Below are 19666 nucleotides of genomic sequence, written 5' to 3' on the forward strand. Positions count from 1 at the left end.
CTATGTTTTTGTATTTTTGGTAGAGACAGGGTCTATGTTGCCCAGGCTGGTCTCAAGCTCTTGAGCTCAAGTGATCTGCCTGCCTCAGTCTCTGAAAGTGCTGGGATTACAGGCCACCATGCTAGGCTCATTGTTTTTTTAAGTGGAATAATATTCCATGGTATGTTTATACTACATTTTGCTTATCCTTTCATCCATTAATGGTCATTTGAGTTGTTTTCCCTTTTTAGCTGTTATGAATAATGCTACTATGAACATTGGTATGCAGATATCTTCTATGTTTGAGTCTCTGCTTTCAATTTTTGGGGGTATGATATGGTTTGGCTCTGTATCCCCACCCAAATCTCACATAGAATTGTGATCCCAAGTGTTGGAGGTGGGACCTGGTGAGAGGTGATTGGATCATGGGGGTGGTTTCTAATGGTTTAGCACCATCCCCTAGTGCTGTCTCCTGATAGAGTTCTCATGAGATGTAGCACTTCCCCCTTTGGTCTCTCTCTCCTGCTGCCATGTGAAGATGTGCTGGCTTCCCCTTCACCTTCTGCCATGATTGTAAGTTTCCTGAGGTCTCCCCAGCCATGCTTCCTGTACAGCCTGTTGAACTATAAGCCAATTAAACCTTTTTTTTTCTTTATAACTTACCCAGTCTCAAGTAGTTCTTTATAGCAGTGTGAGAATGGACTAATACCGGGTATATATCCAGAAGTAGATGAGTTTTTAAAAACAAATCAAAACTCTCCTACTGTGTTACCAGCTTTGCAGGAGGTAGGGAGTGGGAAGAGAACACTGTAAGAGTGGATGGTGGGAGACATTATTTGCAAATCATATCTGATAAGAGACTTGTATCCAGAATATAGAAGGAAAAAAAAAAACTCTCACAACTCAATAATAAAAAGACAAATAACCCAATTAAAAAACGGGCAAAGGATCTGAATAGACATTTCTCCAAGGATGATATGCAAATGGCTAATAAGCATATGAAAAGATGCTGTGTGTCATTAGTCATCAGGGAAATGCAAAACAAAACCACAGTGAGATACCACTTCACACCCACTAGGATGGCTAGAATAAAAAAGTTGGACAAGGATGTAGAGGAATCAGAATCTTCATGTACTGCTGGTGGTAATGTGAAATGATACACTCGCTTTAAAAAAGTCTGGCAGTTCATCTCATGGTTTTGTTTTTTTGTTTTTTGCTTTGAGACAGAGTCTCACTCTGTCGCCCAGGCTGGAGTGCAGTGGCGCGACCTCAGCTCACTGCAAGCTCTGCCACCTCCCGGGTTCACGCCATTCTCCTGCCTCAGCCTCACAAGTAACTGGTACTACAGGCGCCCGCCACCACACCCGGCTACTTTTTTTGTATTTTTAATAGAGACGGGGTTTCACTGTGTTAGCCAGGATGGTCTCAATCTCCTGACCTCATGATCCGCCCGCCTCGGCCTCCCGAAGTGTTGGGATTACAGGCATGAGCCACTGCGCCCAGCCCATCTCATGGTTAAATATAGAGTTACCATATGACCCAGCAATTGCTCTCCTAGGTATATGCCCAAAAGAACTGAAAACAATATTTGTTTGAAAACAGGCTCAGTTTGTTCATAACACTGTTCACAATAGCCAAAAGGTAGAAACAACCTAAACACCCGACTATAAGTAGATAAACAAAATGTTATATCCATGGAATATTATTCAACCAAGAGAAATAAAGTATAGCAGCCGTGTTGATAACTGCCCAAACTTGGAAGCAACCAAGATATCCTTCAGTAGGTGAAGGGAGAAATAAACTGTGGTATATCCAGACAATGAAATATTGTTGACATGCTACTAAGTGAAAGAAGCTAATCTGAAAAGGCTACATGCTGCATTATTCTAACTACATGACATTCCAGAAAAAGCAAAACTATGGAGACAGTAAAAATATCAATAGTTACTTCGGGGGAGGGACGAATAGCAAAACAGAGGATTTTAAGGGCAGTGAAACTATTCTGTATAATACTGTAATGGTGAATACCTGCCAATGCCATTATGCACTTGTCAGCATCTATAGAATGTCCACCAACAGTGAATCCTAATGTAAACTATGGACTTTAAGTGATAATAGCGTGTCCATAGAGTTTCACCAGTTCTAACAAATGTACCACTCTGGTGCCAGTGTTGACCGTGGGGTAGGCTATGCATGTGTGGGGTTGAGGAAATTCTCTGTACTTTCTGCTCATTTTTGCTGTGAACCTAAAACCATTCTACAAACTAAGTCTAAAAAAAATGGAATGAAGTGTTGAGACATGCTACAACATAGATAAATCCTGAAACCATCATGCCACGTGAAAAAAGCCAGTCACAAAAGGCCACATATTATATGATTCGATTTATATGAAATGTCCAGAATAGGGAAATTGATAGAGACAGACACTAGACTCGTGGCTGCCAGGGGCAGGAGGGTGTGGAATGAATGAGAGGGGAAGTGACAGCTAAAAGGTATGGATTTCTTTTTGAGGCAATGAAAATGTTCTAAAATTGACTGTGGTGAGAGTTGTGTATATTTGTGAATATATTAATTCTAAAAATCACTGAATCATACTCTTTAAATGGGTGAATTATATGGTATGTAAATTATATCTCAATGAAGCTGTTTTAAAAAAAGTGGTGGGGTGGAGGTGGGCATAGTGGTTCATGCCTATAATCCCAGCACTTTGGGAGACTGAGGCAGGAGGGCTGTTTGAGCCCAGGAGTTTGAGACTAGCCTGGGCAACACAGCAAGACCCCATCTCTACAAAAAATACAAAAATTAGCCGGGCAGGGTAGTGCAAGCCTGTAGTCCCAGCTACTCGGGAGGCTGAGACAGGAGGATCATCTGAGCCTGGGAGATCAAGGCTGCGGTAAGCTGTGACTGCACCACTGCACTCCAACCTGGGCAGAGACCCTGTCTTTCAAAAAAAAAAAATCAGTCAGGATTGCAGCCTCCCAGAAGTCCCTGCTAATTAGCTTCACCTGTGGCTAAGGGGCTGCCCGCCCCCCTCTCCCCCACCACCCTACCACCTTTGACCGCTTTGACTCTCTACTGAGGGGTGGGGGTGAGGTTTCTGCTGTGAGGGCTCATCAGTATCAACACAGCTCAGCTTAGCTGCTTAACAGGTGTTCTCATCTCAGACGGGCACCTAGACAAGCCACCCCCTTTCTGTCATAACATTATGACAGAGACCATTACGGATGAGACACCGCTGACCTACTGCCATTGAATCAGCAAAATGGGTGGCCTGAGAGAAAGGCAGACAGCTCTCATGCAGCGAATGATCGGGAAGACTTTCCCCTCCTTTCCCAGCCAGGAGAAGGCAGCCAACCTTACAGTCCTAGCTCAGCCTTGAGGCAAGTGCAGGCCCAGGCTGGCTCCTGAGGCCCTCGAGCCTGTAACTTGACCTTTAGAGTTCAGAAAGAAAAGTTATAAAAGTTTAGGCTGGAAGAGTCCTTGGATGTCATCCAGAGAGTGGTTTCTAGACTTTTAGGTTTCACATCCCATATCATTCTAAAATATCCAGGGACACTGACAAGGAACATTATTGAATCATTAAATGTCATTATTGGATTTTTGTAAAAGAATAATTGAAAAGATAGAATGTCAGAATAAAAGAAAACCATTTAAATGGAGCAATTCAACATTATGAAAAACTCATTACCTTTCTCCTTTCCCTTCCCGCTCCTCCTCTTTCCCCAGTAGTGAAAACTTGCCAAATACAAGTGAAAACTTTATCCCTGAAACGGGATGGCTTATGGACCCAGGCTTTAGGTGTCACTCTCCATTCGGCACTGGGATCTCCTGGAAACCAGCTTCTAAATCAGCAGGATTTTAGTACCAGCCAGACTAAGTTCAAATCCTGCTTCTGCAATTTACTGGCTATAGATTTTTGCAAGTTACTTATCTTCTCTGAATCTCAAGTCCCTTATCTATAGAATAATTATTATCTCAAAAATTTGTGTGTGAGAATTACCACAAAAGAAAAATATGAGTCCTCAGCACATAGTAGGCACTAATCGTCATTTCTATGCCCTCTGGTAGTGAAAGACAGTCTCTGAGATTAAGTCATTTCATTTTCCTGACATTTTAGTTGATAAAAAGTTATTCTCAAGGTATAGCTAAACCTGTGTCCCTATATATCTGCTCATGGATCTCAGACATCTACTTTAGGGTTACACGGAACAAATCTCATCTTTCTGTCATGTGACACATTTTACTTTCCTTTCTTAGGTTCCTTTTTTTCTTCCATTCTCCAGACTAACATATGCCTTCTCTGTCAATCATTTCTTAGAGAAGTCCTCATTGTTCTGCTTGTATTAGTCAGCTATTGGAAGAATAATGCTATGTAACAAGTCTCTTCAAAAATTCAATGGAAAAAAACCCAGAAACTCAGTGGAAAAAAAGAAAGAGCTCAATGGTATACTGCCTTAACCCGGGCTTGGTGGAGCTTGACTCTGGGCTTCAGATTGGGTCCAGGTCTGTTCCAGATGTCTGTCTTTCCGAGATTCCCCAGAGCATGTTCTTTTAATGGGAAAAGGCAGGAGCACACGGGGATATTCCCAGCTGCGTAAGCACATTTCTAGCCCTTGCCACCTTCACATACTATTGGTTAAAGCAAAGTTACAAGGTCAAGCCGCCATGGTAGAAGAGTGGATGTAGCTTGTAAGGGAGTGAAAAATTGATTGACCCTTTTCTATTGGACACACTCTTGCAAAGTCTCATGGGTTAGTGGGGAGTAGGAGGCTTTGGAGAAAGGAGGAAGGCCTTGCAATGGTCTGGCCCCTACCTACCATTCTGCTTCCTACTCACTCATTAGCTGTAATGAGTTTCTTTTTTGTTGTTGTTGGAAACACAGTCTCACTCTGACAACCAGGCTAGAATGCAGTGGTGTAATCTTGGCTCACCGCAACCTCCGCCTCCCAGGTTCAAGCAATTCTTGTGCCTCAGCCTCCCAAGTAGCTGGGACTACAGGCATGTGCCACCACGCCTAGCTAATTTTCGTATTTTTAGTAGAAACAGGGTTTTACCATGTTGGCCAGGTTGGCCTCAAACTCCTGAGCTCAGGTGATCTGCCCACCTCAGCCTCCCACAGTGCTGGGATTACAGGCATGAGCCACCAGCCCAGCAGGTTTGTTCCATTTTTTTTTTCCCCCCGAAGGTCTAATCTCTTTGCTGCCTCAGGGCCTTTGCATGTGCTATTCCTTTGTGCTTTAGAATGTGCTTTGAATGGAAAATTCTTCCCCTAGCCATTTTCCCTACCTCAAAATGGGCTCCTTCTCATGTTTAAAACAGGACTTAACTGCCACATCCTCAAGAAGACGTCTTTATGACCATGGAATCCAAGTGAGTCTCTTAGTGTTCTCTAGCAATGGGATCCTTTACTTTCCTACTGACTCTTCACCTTATTTGTAATTATTGATTTCTCTTTCTCCATTAGACTCCAAGCTTCGCGAAGGCAAAGATGGTATCTGGTTTGTTCGTTGTTGCATCCTGAGTGCTCAGCACAGACCCCAGTAGATGCTTATACATAGTTTTTGTTGTTGTTGTTGTTTGTTTTTATGAGATGGAGTCTTGTTCTGCTGCCCAGGCTGGAGTGCAATGATGTGATCTCGGCTCACTGCAATCTCCACCTCCTAGGTTCAAGCGATTCTCCCGCCTCAACCTCCCAAATAGTTGGGATTACAGGCACACACCACCACGCCTGGCTAATTTTTGTATTTTTAGTAGAGACAGGGTTTCACCATGTTGGCCAGGCTGGTCTCGAACTCCTGACCTCAGCTGATCCACCTGCCTTGGCCTCCCAAAGTGCTGGGATTATAGGCATGAGCCACTGTTCCCGGCCAATACATAGTTATTGAGTGAAGGAATACAGAATTAAATGCAAAGAATAGATGAATGGACGAATTCCATCAGGTCTCATTCTCTTTCCCTTTGTTCAGTGATAAAATGCGAAAGAGCAAAGGTAACATAAAGCTGCTCTCTTCACAAAGCTACTGCTCTCTCTCCTTCATACAGGACCAGTTACCAGCTGGTCCTAATGACAGGAGCATGGCTTGGAGAAGGCTCTTCATCTTTCCCAGGGTGCATGACCTTTGCCACCACTGCTTGACTATTTTTTAAATAAGGATTTGCTTCCATGACTTATTTTGCATAGAGTTACACAGAGGAATTCACGCTCTCTGACCACACACCCACTGTCTAGGTAGATGACCAGATGTGCGCCAGGTGGTTTGGGATCAAAAATACATCACCGATAATTCACCAGGGAGATAATTGACAAGGGTTGGTGTAGGGGAACTACAAATAAATGAAGGTCAGTGACACAAACCTCTGCTGGAGAGGCTGGGATGTTCAGCAGTTGATGGCAGTATCACTGTATCACCTGCCAATAATGCCCATTCCAATCCCCTCTTCAAAATCCTCTCCTCCCTCACAGTCCTTCAGTCAGACTTTGCCCTTCATCACCCCCACAAGCCACTGAAGTTTTGGTCTTTTGTGTCTGTGTCCTTTTGAAAACACCCAGACCTATTTAATGACATCCTCTGTAGCCTATAAGTCCAGAAAAATTAGCACAGTTTGAGTCCCGACTCTCTCTCTGCCCCTTACCAACTGGATGGCACAGGCAGGTGACTTAACGTCTTCAAACCTCGTGTCCCACCTCTGATGAATGAGCATAGTCAAACATATTTACTGAGCAACGATCAGGATTCACTGAGACAAGATAACATTAAATGCTTCCTAAACTATAAAGGACAATTGAAATATTCGTGGTATGATTTCTCTTCTTCAGTCAAGTAGGGCTGTGCTATGGAGCACAAAGGGTTAAAGATTCTGGAAGTGAAAAACTCTCTACAACAAAACAGAAGAGAAAATAATGCCCACTTCCGGATGCACTTGAAGGACAGATTGCTTAGGATGGGATTGCAATTGGGTCTCCAAGTGGGAGAAATGATTGCTGCCCTCATCAATATTACTGCCGGCTAAATCTACATGGGACGCGATCAGGTAATTGAGGTCCCAAATTTAGTTTTTATCCAGATGCCAAGATTAATAAGAATGGCTTCTTGGAATTAACTCTTTGTAGCTTTCTAATGCATAACGCACTTAGGAGTTGACAATAACATTTTAGGCCTGAACATTTGGAAGGTAAAGATCTATTGTCTGATTTAGCTAGTCCAAATGTTAAAATGGTCAAGGTCACAGGATTTCTGTATAGTTGTCAGCTCTGGTTTGACTCCAGGAAAGGCTCACCTGTATGAACCCCTGGACAGCCATTTCCAAGAGGTTGTGACAAGCCAGGTACACTGAGATACAGGACAGTGATGACTAGGGGCAATTCACCTTAGATGCTATAGAACCACCACCACCACCACCACCAATTAACCACACATACACAACTAAAACATTCACAAATACTCTGTTGTTAGGCAGTGGCATTTATGTCATTAATGCAATCAATATTTACTGAATTTTTAAATCATGTACCTTGCCCAATGCATGTCTTCCATCTGGCTATTTCTGAGTTGCATGTTTTATTACAAACTGGAAATAGTGTTTTCCTGAGTTCTGAAAGTCATTCTATTCAATTATTGAACCTGGGGAGAAGTGATTGGAACTCCCAAAATTGTAGTCGGCTGGGCAGAAATGTGAGTAGCCTGGGCACTCCATTTGTGGCTGGTGTCTGAAGTGGGAGCAGTGTTATGGGACTGAGCCTTTAACCTCTCAGGTCTGGGCTAACTTTGGACAGTTCATGTCAGAACTGAATTGGATTATTGGCCATGCAGTTGGCGTCAAAGAACTTGAGAAGTGGTATTGGAAAAGATACCATGTATTTGGTGTCAAGAAGAAAAAAAATCTCATATATTAATAAAGAAATAATATGACCACGTCAGTAGACACAGAATAAATACTTTAAAAAATTCAATACCCTTTTGTGATGAAAACATTCTACAAGTAGAAGGAAACCATCCACCTTGATAAGGGCATCTATGAAAGTGCCTCCACCATCATACTTAATGGCAAAAGACTGAAGGCTTTCCCCTTAAAGATCAGGAAGTAGACAAGCACTTCCACTTTTGCCATTTTTATTTGGCATTGTACTAGAGGTTCTGGCCAGGGCAATTAAATGGGGGTCGGGGGAGGCAGGGGTGTGACACAACTACATTGGACACAACTATATTACAAAGCTATAGTAATCTAACCAGTGTGATACTAGCATAAGGATAAATGGTAAAAATAGAATTGAGAGTTCAGAAATAAATCCACACATCCATTGTCAACTGATTTTTGACAAACGTGCCAAGACCATGTAATGGTGAAAGAATAGTCTTTCCAATAAATGTTGCCAAGACAACTAGATATCCACATGCAAAAAAATAAAGTTGGGTCCCCACCTCATACCACAAACAAACATTAATTCAAAATGGATCAAATACCTAAATGTAAGAAACCAGTTCTTAGAATGAAACATAGGTGAAAATTTTTGTGACCTTGCATTAGGCAAAATTTTCTTAGATCCCCAAAAGCACAAACAACAAAATAAAACATAAATTGGATTTCATCAAAATTGAAAACTTTTGTGCCTCAAAGAACACTGTCAAGAAATTGAAAAGACAGTCTATGGAATGGGAGAAAATATTTACAAATCATAGATATGAGTCCAGAATATACAAAGAATCCACAATATATAAAGACCTCTTACAAGTCAACAACAAAAAGATAAACAGGCCAGACACAGTGGCTGACACCTGTAATCCCAGTGCTCTAGAGGCTGAGGCTTAAGGATCACTTGAAACCAGGAGTTGGAGACAAACCTGGGCAACAAAGCAAGACCCTGTCTCTACAAAAAATTTAGAAATCTAGCTGGGCATGGTGGCGTATACCTCTAGTCCCAGCTACTTGGGAGGACAAGGTGGGAAAATCACTTCAGCCCAGGAGTTTGAGGTTTCAGTGAGCTATGATTGTGCCACCGCACTACAGCCTGGGTGACAAAGCAAGATCCTATCTCTAAAAAGGAAAACAAAACAAAATAAACAACCCAATGAAAAATTAACAAAGAACTTGAATAGACATTTCTCCGAAGAGCATATACAAATGGCCAACAAGCATATGAAAAGATGCTCAGCATCACTAGCCAGGGAAATGAAAATTAAAACTACAATGAGATGTCACTTCACACCCACAAGGATGGCTATAATAAAAAGAAACAATGACAAGTGTTGGTGAGAATGTGGAGAAACTGCAACCCTAATAAATTGCTGGTAGGAATGTATAATGGTTCAGCCACTGTAAAAAACGTGTGGCAGTTCCTCGAAAAGTTAAATGTAGAATTACCACGTGACCCAGCAATTCACCTCCTAGCTGTATACCTGAAAAGAACTGAAACAAGTGTTCAGACAAAAATTTGTGCACAGATGTTCATAGGTGCACTACTCAAAATAGCCAAAAGGTGGTAACAGCCCCTATGCCCGTCAACTGATGAATGGATAAACAAAATTTAGTATATCCATACAATGGAACATTATTCAGCCATAAAAAGCAATGATGCATTGATATATGCTACAACACGGATGAACCTTGAAAACATTCTAAGTGAAAGAAGCCAGAAAGAAAAGGCCACATATTGCATGATTCTATTTACATGAAATGTCCATGGGCAAATCCAGAGAGATAGAAAGTAGATTATTGTTTGCCAGGAGCTAGGGGTAAGAGAATGAGGAGCGGGTATGGGGTTTCTTTTGGGGATAATATGTTCAGAAATTAGATCATGGTGATGGTTACATGGCATTATGCTAAAAAAAAAAAAATAACTGAACTCAATACTCAAAAGTGGTTAAAATGGTGATTTTTGTTATGTAAATTTTAGCTCCATTTTTTTTTTTTTTTTTTTTTTTTTTTTTTTTTGAGACAGAGTCTCACCCAGGCTGGAGTGCAGTGGTGTGATCTTGGCTCACTGCAAGCTCTGCCTCCCGGGTTCACGCCATTCTACTGCCTCAACCTCCCAAGTAGCTGGGACTACAGGCGCCTGCCACCACACTCAGCTATTTTTTTTTTAGTAGAGACGGGTTTCACCGTGTTAGCCAGGATGGTCTTGATCTCCTGACCTCGTGATCTGCCCACCTTGGCCTTCCAAAGTGCTGGGATTACAGGCGTGAGCCACCGCACCCGGCTTTTTCTTTTTTTGAGATGGAGTCTTGCTGTGTTACCCAGGCCAGAGTGTGTGGCACAATCTCGGCTCACTGCAGCCTCTGTCCCCCGGGTTCAAGTGATTCTCCTGCCCCAGGCTCCTGAGTAGCTGGGATTACAGGCAAACACCACAACACCTGGCTAATTTCTGTATTTTTAGTAGAGACAGTTTCGCCATGTTGGCCAGGCTGGTCTCAAACTCCTGACCTCAGGTGACCCACCTCTTGGCCTCCCAAAGTGCTGGGATTAAAGGCATGAGCCACAATACCTGGACCATTTCTTCTTCTTTAATTTAAGAGAAATAAAAAATAAATGGCAGGTCAAGATTCGTTTGCTTGTAGAATCAGTGTTCCCAACAATAAAAGGAATCAAACTCTCGACTCCCTGCCATAAGATTCCTGCTAAACCCCTGATTGTTTTGTAATTTTGTTGTTGTTGCAGTTGGAAGACGTCATATTTAATGATGTCATGACTTTTGTATTAGTCCATTCTCACGCTGCTATGGAGTACCCAAGCCTGCATAATTTATAAGGGAAAGAGGTGTAACTGACAGCTCTGCATGACTGGGAAGGCCTCAGGAAACTTACAATCACAACGGAAGGCACCTCTTCACACGGTGGCAGGAGAATGAGTGCCAGCAGAGGAAATGCCAGACACATAAAACCATCAGATCTCAGGAGACTCAATATCTCGAGAACAGCATGAGGGAAAACCATCCCACGATTCAATTACCTCTACCTGTTCCTGCCTTTGACAGGTGGGGATTATAGGGATTACAATTCAAGGTGAGATCTGGGTGGGGACACAAAGCCAAACCGTATCAACTTTGATCGCCCATGGCTGTCTCTTTCCTGCTTCATGGGGGCAGGGGCAGAGTCCAGATCCTAAAGTCTATCACAGTGCCAAGGAAATACTGAAAGTGGTGAGACGTCAACATTTAAAGAAGTTATGGAGACAGACAGTTAACAATTGACCTAGGGAGGAAGTAAGACAACCTTTATTCCTGTCCACACCTAATGGTCCCTGTTTGAGTAACAATATGAGTAGGGGGGAAAAAAAAAAGAAAAAAAAACTCCCCCAAGCACATGGAACGCAGAAAAATAATCTGGATTCCCTCTTTTAAGGCATCAGGACTGAAAAAGAAAACCTCCCTGATCAGGTGCAATGAATGCCAAGGTTACCGAAGGGAAATCACGTTGATTTTTGAAATGTGAAGACTCATCCACTCAGAACACCGGGAGCTCTTAAAAGCAGAAGGAGCTATTTCCATGAAGGAATCAGGCAGCCTTTCAGGGGTTCTGATGATAGAGCTTGGAATGCTGATTTCAGAGCAAGTAGGAAAAAAAACAAAAGCCAAAACTATACTTCACCACCTGACATATCACCCTTTTCCTCAGGCGTGGCTAAGCCCCGCTCTCAGATTCTCAGACAGTTAACTCATCTTTTTCCTTCACCACTGCAAAAATAAATCTTGGGGCATGGGCTACAGTTTTAGCCATATCGGAATCTCACAATTACTCAGTCTCCTTGGGGTTCAGCCTGTGACCTTTTGGTTCTATACCTGGGTTCAGTCCCACAGCTGCCTGCGGTTCTTCAACCATTCATATCCCTGGGTGTTTGCAAAGCAGCATCATTCCTGTTGGCTAACTCCTATTCCTCTGCCAAGACTCAGCTGAGAATTCCTCCCTGGAGAGAAGTCCTTCGTGACCACCGCTTCTCCGTTAACTGCATTCTAGAGGCCACTCCATCATAGTCCACCTCTGTTTCCTACCTTTTCCTCACACACGACCATGAACGCCCTGAAGGCAAAGGATCTCTGAGTGGACTGCCTTTATTTAAATCAATAAACCCTGTAGGGCATGTTTCTTCTCTGTAAAATAAGGGGATTGGGCAAGATCATTGATATGATCTAAATAAAGCCCACAGAATATTTATCTTATTTAAGCAAGCTTTCTTTCTCTCTCTCTCTCTCTCTCTCTCTCTCTCTCTCTTTTTCTTTCTTTCTTTCTTTCAAGAGACAAGGTCCTGGCTGGGCGTCATGGCTCATGCCTGTAATCCCAGCACTTTGGGAGGCCGAGGTGAACAGATCACTTGAGACCAGGAGATTTTGAGACCAGCCTGGCAAACATGGTGAAACCCCGTCTCTACTAAAAATACAAAAAAATTAGCCAGGCATGGTAGTGGGCACCTGTAGTCCCAGCTACTTGGGAGGCTGAGGCAGGAGAATCGCTTGAACACAGGAGGCAGAGGTTGCAGTGAGCCAAGATCACACCACTGCACTCCAGCCTGAGCGACAGAGTGAGACTCCATCTCAAAAAAAAAAAAAAAAGAGCACGAGAAGATCTTGCTCTGTCGCCCAGGCTGGAGTGCAGAGGTGCTATCATAGCTCACTGCACCCTTTAACTCCTGGGCTCAAGAGATCCTCCCACCTCAGCCTCTTGAGTAGCTGGGACTACAGTCATATGTCATCATGCCTGGTCATTTTGTTGTTTCGTTTTGTTTTTGCTTTTTGGGACAGAGTCTCACTCTGTCTCCCAGGCTGGAGTGCAGTGGCGTGATCTTGGCTCACTGTAACCTCTGCCTCCCGGGTTCAAGCGATTCTCCTGCCTCAGCCTCCTGAGTAGCTGGGACTACAGGTGCATGCCACCACACCCGGTTGATTTTTGTATTTTTAGTAAAAATGGGGTTTATGCCCAGCTAATTTTTTGTATTTTTAGCAGAGATGGGGTTTCACCGTGTTAGCCAGGATGGTCATGATCTCCTGACCTCATGATCCACCTACCTTGGCCTACCAAAGTGCTGGGATTACAGATGTAAGCCACCGTGCCTAGCTGCCTTGCTTTTTTATATGTAATTTTTTGTGGAGATGTGGTTTTGCTATATTGCTCAGGTTGGTCTCAAACTCTTGGCCTCAGTCAGTCTTCCCATGTCAGCCTCCCAAAATGCTGGGATTACAGGCATGAGCCACCGCGCCCAGCCTAAATGAGTTGTTTGTTTTGAGACGGAGTTTCACTTCTGTCACCCAGACTGGAGTGCAGTGGCGCCATCTCAGCTCACTGCAAGCTCCGCCTCCCAGGTTTAAGTGATTCTCCTGTCTCAGCCTCCCGACTAGCTGGGATTACTGGCACCCGCGACCACGCCCAGGTAATTTTTGTATTTTTAGTAGAGACAGGGGTTTTGCCATATTGGCCAGACTGGTCTCAAACTCCTGACCTTAGGTGATCTGCCCACCTCGGCCTCCCAAAGTGCTGGGTAAGCCACCACACCCAGCCTAAGCACCTTTTTAAATTGGGAAAGTTTATATTAAAATCTTGAATTCTAGGCTGGGCTCTGTGGTTCATGCCTGTAATCCCAGTGCTCTGGGAAGCCGAGGTAAGTGGATTACTTTGAACTCAGGAGTTTGAAACCAGCCTGGTCAACAGGGCGAAACCCCATCTCTACAAAAATTAGCCAGGCATTGGTAGCTCACACCTGTAGTCCTAGCTACTAAGGAGGATGAGGCAAGATAATTGTTTGAGCCCGGGAAGCAGAGGTTGCAGTGAGCCAAGATCGCGCCACTGCATGCCAACCTGGGTGACAGAGTGAGGTCCTGTCTCAAAACAAAACAAAAAGTCTTGAATTCTGTCTTATCTTGAAAACTCAGAGAAGTTTGATGGAATGGGGCCCACATTCATGGATGGAACAGCTGGCTGCTCCTTTTGAAAGGGGCACAGCCAGGCATGGTGACTCATGCCTGTAATCCCAGCACTTTGGGAGGCCGAGATGGGCGGATCATCTGAGGTTGGGAGTTAGAGACCAGCCTGACCAACATGAAGGAACCCCATCTCTACTAAAAAAAAAAAAAAAAAGAAAAGAAAAGAAAAATATAGGCTGGGTGCGGTGGCTCACGCCTGTAATCCCAGCACTTTGGGAGGCTGAGGCAGGCAGATCATGAGGTCAGGAGTTCAAGATCAGCCTGGCCAATATGGTGAAACCACGTCTCTACTCAAAATACAAAAATTAGTGGGGCGTGGTGGCACACACCTGTAGTCCCAGCAACTCAGGAGGCTGAGGCAGAAGAATTGCTTGAACCCCGGAGATGGAGGTTGCAGTGAGCCAAGATTGCACCACTGCACTCTAGCCTGGGCAACCAAGCGAGACTCTATCTCAAAAAACAACAACAACAAACTAGCTGGACGTGGTGGCGCATTCCTGTAATCCCAGCTACTCAGGAGGCTGAGGCAGGAGAATTGCTTGAACCCGGGAGGCACAGGTTGCAGTGAGCTGAGATTGCACCCCTGCACTGCAGTCCAGCCTGGGCAACAAGAGCGAAACACCATCGAAAGAGAGAGAGAGAGAGAGAAAGAAAGAAAGGAGGGAGGGAAAGAAGGGAAAGAGAGAAAGAGAAAGAAAGAAAAGAAAAGAAAAGGAAAAGAAAAAAGAAAAAAAGAGGCACATGCTGGTCCTTCACTCATTTAGACTTCCGTACCCATTGGACTTGAGCTCCCTGGTTAGATGCCTTCTTCAGCTCCGAGTCTGGAGGCCTACCACCCCATGATTCCAACTTCTCTTATTCCTCTTCTATCCAGACAACATCCTCACCGTTTTTGTATTAATAGCCAATGAACTAAGATATTCACCTTTTCTTGTTTGTTTGGACTTTTTTGGTTTGGGGGGGGGGTTGTTTGTTTTTACTTTCCTTGCGCTTTAAGGCAGTAGCCACAGCCTCCATGCCTAGTTCCTAAACAATTAATCACAAGATAAGATTTAATCATCCTTAGAAAGAATTAATGCCTGCCTTCTAAATGCATTATTGCTTTTAGGTTATACAAAACACCCTCCTCTTTCTCAGCACTAAACTGGGAACAGCAAACTCCAATTTCAACAGCGTATTTCAATGGTAATCCAATGGCGTGTGGACTTTTAAAAAGTATACATTAAATGCTTGAGCAAATCCTGCCTATATATAACCATTTAAGCAATTTCAAATACATTTCCATTGCATAATTATGCAAGGACTGTGGTCGTAAAACATGCTTTTGCAAACTTAAGTGAAATCACCACAGATGATTATTTGCAAGAAAAATGCCCAGTTGCAAGGTAGACCTGTCATCAGCTTCTCAACGGACTTCCATCTTGTCATTTCCCACCAAACAGTTGGCCTCAATCAGTCCACACTCAGGTTGTTGAAAAAGCCACAGAGAACAAGATCCAGCCCAGAGAGGAAATTCAGTTAGCATCTAACCGGGGCTGAACAGATTGGTTCGTAATGCTGTGGATTTTGAGCTTGAAAGCAGAAGTCATTATGTTTCTGTATTTTAGGGAAAAGGGACCATTATTTGCCTTCAGGAACCTGCTACTCCTTCTATACTCCCTATTGACAGCGTTTAGAGGAGTGATCCTAATTCCTGGCTGCACATTAGAAAACAATGCCAATGTCTGGACACCACTGTGGACCAATTCAATCAGATTTTCAGAGAGGGGAGCTGGCATCAGAATTTTTAAGTGCTCAGGTGATTGCAATGTACAGCCAGGGTTGAGAACCACCAGTTTGCTAAAATGCATTGGTTCCCAAAGTGTGGCCCCTGAATCAACAGCATCAGCATCACCTGGGAACTTGCTAGTAAAGCAAATTCTTGTTCCTCACCCAAGACCCACTGAATCAGACCCCCGGAAATAGGACCCAGTAATCCGTAGTTTAACAAGCACTCCAGGTGATTCCAATACATGCATTAATGTGAGAGTCACTGAATCAGACCCCCGGAAACAGGGCCCAGTAATCTGTATTTTAACAAGCACTCCAGGTGATTCTGATACATACGTTAATGTGAGTCACTGAATCAGACCCCCCCCGGAAACAGGGCCCAGTAATCTGTATTTTAACAAGCACTCCAGGTGATTCCAATACATGCATTAATGTGAGAATCACTGAATCAGACCCCTCAGAAATAGGGCCCAGTAATACGTATTTTAACAAGGACTCCAGGTGATTCCAATACATGCGTTAATGTGAGAGTCACTGAATCAGACCCCCCGGAAATAGGGCCCAGTAATCTGTATTTTAACAAGCATTCCGATGCATGCATTAATGTGAGGATCACTGAAGTCTTGGATCTCAGCAGTCCTGGGTTTCCATGCCAAATCTACCACTTACTAGCTCCATCTCAGCCCTTGTGCAGAATCTGTACCTCCCTCAAACGCGGGATGATGAGGATTTGGACTGTTAGTGGTAGAAGAAAAGAGGAAGGAAGAAATATTAAGGGTATAGGATGAATAGACTGGATGAAGGACTGTATGTGGGGGTGATGAGAAGGGAACACGGAAGACAACTTCCAGGTTGGACAGCTGGATAATATTAGCCAACATTTGAGTGCTGATTTTATTATTGTCAGATAGTATATTAAGTGCACTATGTGTATCATTGCATTTAATTCCTCATTATCCCCATTTTACAGATGATTTCCCAGCTGAGACTCAGCTTTCACATCTGTAAAATGGGCCGAGACTAGGAACACAATGAGAAAGAAAGAGACAGAGGAGGAGGGGGACCTCCCTGGGGCATGAGACTACAAAGTCACCAGAGGCAGGGCCTCTTCCGAGGCAGAAGGTGAGCCCCTGCTAGTCAACAGTGCCAATATTTTTTTCCCTTGGGATTTCACGCTGCATGACAAGTGTGGCCCTGAAAGTGTGAGGCAAGCCTTTAGATGGCAGACTTGCTGTCCCTGTGGTAGAGTCCTGAAGCTTCCTGCGTCATTTGCTGGAGCTCAGGAAACACTTGACACTTAATGAAAATGTCCCTGATCTATCCTCAGGGTTACCACCCAGAAAATGAGAATGCCACATCAAGGGCCTTGGCTAGGAGCCTGTGTTCCCCAATGAAGCCCGATCGGTGTATTCATTAAGCAGCGCTTTCAGATAACTCAAGCTGGAGGGGAAACTGGAGAACGCTTGGGTCCTCTGTCTTCTCCTTGAAAGGCATGATTGCCCATCTTGAGAAACAACTCCTCATTTGTCCTGCTCCTCTGCGGGTGGCTATACCCAAATGGTCCCTCCAGGCAACAGTCACATGGCTTGAATATGCAAGAAAAGCATATTAGAATCAGAGGCTTGGTGACACATGAAACATGGCCTCATCATTGCCACACTTCGTCCCTGCCATTGGCCCCTCACTCTCTCTCATGCTCCTCATACTCCTGCCCTCAGGCCTCTCTGCCAGCCGCCGCCTCTGCCTGGTTCATGTGTCCCCCAGAGGGGGCAACCTCCTCACGTCCTTCACAGCTTTGCTCAGAGGGAAGCCTTCACTGAGCCCCTCCTTCACCATCCTGTTTAAACTGCAGACTCCCCATCTCCCTCCCTCATTGCTCTGCACTTTGTATTACCTTTTAGCTCAGTTTCTCAAACTTGAGTTGCATTAGAATCACCTGGGAGGATTGTTAAAACACCGACTGTTGGGCCCACCCGCCGAGTGTCTGATTCTAACAAGTTTTTGGGCTGCAGATCCAGGGTCCTCATTTTAAGAGCCAAAGCACTCGCATACCACACACCTTGTTAGAGTGCAAGCCCCATGAGCGTAGGGACTTTATTTTGCTCACCGAAGAATCCCACGAGCCTAGGAGAATATCAGCCTTAGAGCAGATGCTCAATACCTATACTTTTATTTTCATAGAATAGAGACAGGGTCTTGCTTTGTCCAGGCCGGTCTTAAACTCCTGGCCTCAAGCAATTCTCCCGCCTTGGCCTCCTAAAATGCTGGGATTACTGGTGTGAGTCCCTGTACCCGGCCTCAGTATATACACTTTGTTGAATGAAATGCACCATAATGGTGAGTTTGGTCTTGAACACAGGGCTGTCTGACTCCCAAGTGCAAAATCCACCATTTCCTAGCTATGGCCTTGGGCAGGTTATGTAACTTTTTGGAGCCTCAGCTTCCTCATTTATAAAGTGGGTATAATCATGACCTGATACCAAATTTGTGGAGTCCAGTGCAAGATGGAAATGCAGTGCGTAGTAGTTCATTCTCACACTGCTATAACAATATACCTGAGACTGGGGGATTTATAAAGGAAAGAGGCTTAATTGACTCACAGTTCTGCATGGCTGAGGAGGCCTCAGGAAACTTGCAGTCATGGCAGAAGGCGAAGGGAGAAGCAAGCACCTTCTTCACAAGGCAGCAGGAGAGAGAGAGCGCGGGAGGGAGGAAATGCCACACTTTAAAACCATCAGATCTCGTGAGCACTCACTCATTATCGTGAGAACAGCATGAGGGAAACCATCCCCATGATCCAATCACCTCCCACCAGGCCCCTCCCTCGACACGTGGGGATTACAATTCAACATGCGATTTGGGTGAGGACACAGAGCCAAACCACGTCACAGTGACAACAGGGCATTAAACAGCACAGGTGTCCTTCTGAGCACAGGACTCCCTATGAGCACACTGGTTGCAGGCCAGCAATGCGGGGCAGGGGGCGGGGGGCAGGGCTGGGATTTACAATACATAGTATCTATTTTAAGGGACTGCCATGAAGAGCAAACAGGATAAGGCATGTGGAAGCACCTCACACAGTTCCTAGCACATTGAAAAAATATGAACTCCCCTCCATTCATCTAACCTTCATCTTTTGCACTTCTGTCACCTCTCAGAACAATACATTTTCATAGCTCCAGAAGCTCTAGTGCCTGCCTTTTTTTTTTTTTTTCTTTTTTTTTCTTTTGAAATGGAGTCTTGCTCAGTCGCCCAGGCTGGAGTGCGGTGGTACAATCTTGGCTCACTGCAACCTCCACCTCCCGGGTTCAAACGATTCTCCTTCCTCAGCCTCCCGAAGAGCTGGGACTACAAGTGCACACCATCATGCCCAGCTAATTTTTGTATTTTTAGTAGAGACAGGGTTTCACCATGTTGGCCAGGCTGGTCTCTAACTACTGAGCTCAAGTGATCTGCCTGCCTCGGCCTCCCAAAGTGCTGGGATTAAAGGCATGAGCCACTGCACCCAGCCTTCTGGTGCCTGCCTTTAAGGGTGGCCCTGCTGAGAACTCACAGAAAAGCCCTCTGCTACTGTTAACTTGGCTTTATCAGCTGTTCCTGGGCAGAAGCAAGAACATCTCTCGACACGAACTCTTTTTTAAAAATTTTTTTAGTAGAGACAGGGTCTTGCTACATTGCCCAGGCTGGTCTTGAATTCTGGGCTCCAGTGATCCTCCTGCCTCAGCCTCCTAAAGTGCTGAGAATACAGGTGTGAGCCACTGTGCCTAGCTCGAAGAATTCTTTGTGGCCACAAAGTCTGGTTGTTCTAGAGAGGAGCAGGCTGGGCAGTGGGAGTTGGGGGAGCTCCTTCCCACACGAGGTAGCTAGTCAGCTAGAGTCGGGGGTGGGGGGGCGGGGAACAGCTCCTACACGCCACGCACACTAGGAGTGACGGCCAACCATCAGGTGAGGTCAGGCAGTTGTTAACTGTTTCTCTAAAATAATAATTGGTCGCAACCGGCGCCAGGGAAA

This window comes from Theropithecus gelada, chromosome 16 (genome assembly GCF_003255815.1).
Source record: "Theropithecus gelada isolate Dixy chromosome 16, Tgel_1.0, whole genome shotgun sequence".
NCBI lineage: Eukaryota > Metazoa > Chordata > Mammalia > Primates > Cercopithecidae > Theropithecus > Theropithecus gelada.